The following is a 4,362-nucleotide window of genomic DNA, read 5'->3' as shown; positions in this document are numbered from 1 at the left end:
AACCTCAGCAAAACAAAGATCTGTCAAAGTATAACTGTCTATACTTTTCTTTGCTTCCTTGATTCTTTGGTTCTCTCTCTCATTTGAAAGTGCTGTTAAGAGGCCGCCTGTAATCATCAGGAGAGGGCCACATTCTTTTTTTTCTCCCAAAGATTTTTTGATGTGGACCATTTTTAAAGTCTTTATTGAATTTGGTAAAATGTTGCTTCTGTTTGGTGTTTTGGTTTTTCTGCCACAAGACACGTGGAATCATAGCCCCTTGATGAGAAGGTGAACTTTTAACCACTGGACCACAAGGGAAGTCCCCTGAACCACATTCTTAATCTTATTTTTTGCCCCAAGGCTGAATCTCAATGGGCCTTGTTCTGAAAGCTTTTCTTGGTCTTCTCATATACTGTTTAGGGTCCTTGTATGTTCCATCTTTGCAAGTCCCCAGTTTCTGGGTTTTCTTTGTCCCATTTTTTTTTCTCATAATTTTTTACCTAGGTTCATCTCTTTCTTACAAAGCCTTGCTAGATGCTGCCAGTAACCACCAACATGTGCAAAGCACGCAGGCATGGCAAGCTCGCCATCTGCCTTTTAAGTCATCACCGGTGGGATTTACCAAGTGTGTGGCACCATGTACACTGAGGAACGCCGGGTTTCCAGTGTCCAGCAGCACTTTCCTTGCTGCCTGCTGCGTGACTGGGAGGCCAATTTTAGATTTTTGTTATGGCAGCGCTTCACTTGAAGGCACCAATTTCTGTATTTATCTGTATTTATTCTGTATTTATAATGCTCGCTGCTGTAATAGAGACTGTCACAGAATTAGAGAATTTTGAGATCTTGTAGTACATCCCCTTCCTCATTTTAAGAATCAGGAACCAAGGCAAGAAACAATGAAGCCTGCCCAGAGCCACGCAGAGAGCTGCGGCTGTAAGTTACCAGCCAGACTGGGCCTTGGCGATCGATCTTTGCCCCTTCAGCCTTTAGCTCAGCCGGGCACATACTACAGGCTTAGCGGGTATCTTCAGCTGAACTGCAAACGTGTAGTCTGACTCTATCACAGCATCACTGATGTTCAGACAAAAAGAGATGAAGGAAGAAAAATTCAGGAAACAGAACTTCAGTAAAAATACCTCAAGAAATGTATAGATTAAAGGAACTATGTGAGTTTGCTATGTATCTTTTGTAGATTTTCATGCTTTTAATCTTAATCACAATGCTAAGGACATTTTGATAACATTGTTTTGAGATAGCTGTTTTGATAGAGTGTTAAGAATAAGCCATTTAATATTTAGCTTAAAAAATATTGCCAAATAATTGGCCCAGGGTATGTCCCCTTAGCCCTGGTTCCCATTCTTCCTTTCACCATCTCTGAGCTTTGAGTGAAGGATGGGTGGAGAGGGGGTCATACTTGGGGTGAGATGGGCCAAGGTTAAGGAAAGGGATGGTTTGGGGAATTAGAAACTACTATTTTTCTATTCTGATGCTGTGTGGGAAGCGGCCTACTGAACTTTATGTGTCAATGCCCTCTGCCACGCCATACCAAAATGTAAAGGCAGAACTGCAGAGTGTAGCCCGCATGACACTTTGAGTGTGGGACAACGCCCGGTGCGCCACAGGGCTCCATAGTTCTGTCGTTTGTTAATCCAGGTGGTATTTATGAAATACCTGTTCTGTACGAGGCCTGTGCGGGCACTTTAAGAAATACGTACAATGTGATTCAAGTATTGTGCCAGGATCTTACAGACAGTGTAATCGATCAAATTTCAAAGACGTGTACTGGACCGTAGTATTGGGCATCATGTTTTCGAAGGTGATAAAAATTTGCATGGACAAAATGTCACCCTTTTGAATCCTGTTTTTTCCCACATAGGTAGAGAAGATAAGCTTGGAGTCAGTTTTTTATGGAATTTTCTTTGTCCTTCAAACCTAAAAAAGGCCTGGTCAGATAATATAGGCCAGACTCCCTATGGAGGTGTTCTTTCCATCTACTTGGGAACTTGAGCAGTTTCTGGATGAGCATCTCTCTGGTTTATAAATCAAATTCAGTATAAAAGTTGAATTTGCTTTTGTGGACTTTTTTTTAAAAGAACAAAGGTTGCGTAATAAAGAATGTATTTACTGAGGTTAATTGTTAGGGGTGCTTTCTTTATAACTTTGTAGGATGTTGTAGTGAATCATCCTAGAGAATAAATAAATTCTCATGCAGAATCATTCTATAAAGATTAATTATGTCAAGCTGACCTTAATTTATGTGGAAACTTCCTTGTTCTTTTAAAAACTCTTTTATAGAGGAAAGAGTAGAGTGTGGACATGTTTATTATTGCAATGCTAAGTTTAAGTGTAGATGGTATGCCAAAGAGTGGGTTGTGTATACTGGTTGTCATCTGAACAGGACTTTTCAGAAACTAATTTAAATATCAATTGAGATTCTTTCATCATTTACTTATTTTTCATTTTGATTTAAAGGCTATGTGTTTTCCAGTACTCCAGTTCTTAGGCATAGAAATAAATTTATCTTCATTGGTTATCTGGATAAACTTGAGTACAGACACAAAAACAAAACACACAAATAAGAAAGAAAAGTAAACTTTTTCGTTAATCAAAGAAATGCAACTTAAAATCTAGCATGGTATTTTTCTCTTGTCGATAAATTTTACAAAAGGTAGATGCTAACCTATGTTGGTGAACGTGTAAGTAAACACACATCTTTATACATTGTTGAGGAATGTTTAGATTAATAACAAACAATAAACTCTCGAGAAGTATCATTTTGCTTATCCTCATGTGATTTTCTTTACATTTTTTTTATTGAAGTGTAGTCAATTTACAATGTTCTATTAATTTCCGCTCTACAGCAAAGTGATTCAGTTACACACAAACATATATATATATATATAATATATATACACTTTAAAAAAAATCCTTTTATGATTTATCATAGGATATTGAATATAGTTATCTGTGCTCTACAGTAAGGCTTTGTTGTTTATCCGTTCTATGTATATAACAGCTTCCATCTGCTAACCCTGAGCTCCCACTCCATCCCTCCCCCCACCCGTTACCCTTGCAGCCACCAGTCTGTTTCTATCACCAGCCTGTGATTCTCTTTCTGTTTCATGGATGTGTTCATTTGTGTCATATTTTAGATTCTGCAAATAAGTGATATCATATACTTTTTGTCATTCTCTTTCTGACTTACTTTACTTGGTAGATGATCTCTAGTTGCATCCATATTGTTGTAAATGGTATTATATCATTCTTTTTCATGGCTTAGTGGTTTTCCACTGTGTCTGTATGTGTATATACATATATGTGCCACTGATGTGATTTTCAGAATAATAATCTTACCATGTATTAAATATATAAACCATTTTAAACTAGAGGCATATTTTTGTGTCAAAAGCCTCAATATTAAAAGTAATCCAAGGGTGATTGTAAAAGGATGGATGTTTCCCTGGAGTCCCTCACTTTAAGGGGAATTTGTGTTCCCATTTATTTGTTTGGAGGAATATAGGTCAAGGACTATGATGGATCCAGAGTACAGTACAATTGATATAAACTTATTTGAAAATTAAGGATATTAGCTTAAGTTTATAATTCTTACTTCCAACTAATCTGAGGATTAATCATGACCTGATGAAAACATCATTGCTTAGAGCTTAGGTCTTGGCTTTAATCTATCATCGTCTTTGACCAGAGGACTAAATGAGGCAACATCCTGGTTTCATAGGTGTGTGGATCCAGGGAGGCAGGAGGCCCTTCGACCAGTCATGACCTTCATTCCACAGACCCTCCACCTCCATAACCAATTCCTCTTTCATTGTAGTTTCTCCTTTATTTTGCAATTTTTGCTTCCAGAGAAATATCTCAAGCCCATTCCTTCTCTGTTCAAATGATTTCAGGCAGTGGTGCCAGCAGAACAAACTAACAGGTAGGAGGTATGCAGACATACTCATCTCTAAATCATCATGCTTTAAGTCAAGGTAACATTAACTTTAGTGTAACATTTTAAGGTACTATGAGATATGGCTTAAGATAAGGTTTTTTAAAATCTGATTTTTTCCTAGTTCTTTTTATTTTGTAGGTAAAAGAATAAGGGTCTCAATATTACTAAGTTGATTGGGATGTGGAGAGTGAGAAGCTGCTATTTTGGGTGAACATTTGATGAAAAGAGATACTAACAGAGTTGTGTCTAGCTCTCATCTGCATGACTTTTTTACAATAAGAAAAGAAAGCTCACCACTAACTCTGTGCATTTGGGTGTGGACCCAAACATAAGCTCCATACTGCTCAATCAATTTAATATTAACACAGCTGGAGACTATCTTTTACAAAGCAAGGGAATCTTTAGAATCTGTCACCATGGTTCTTTTA

This window comes from Bubalus kerabau, chromosome 1, assembly GCF_029407905.1.
Source record: "Bubalus kerabau isolate K-KA32 ecotype Philippines breed swamp buffalo chromosome 1, PCC_UOA_SB_1v2, whole genome shotgun sequence".
In the NCBI taxonomy this organism is placed as follows: domain Eukaryota; kingdom Metazoa; phylum Chordata; class Mammalia; order Artiodactyla; family Bovidae; genus Bubalus; species Bubalus kerabau.
Note: the sequence above shows the minus strand (reverse complement) of the source record.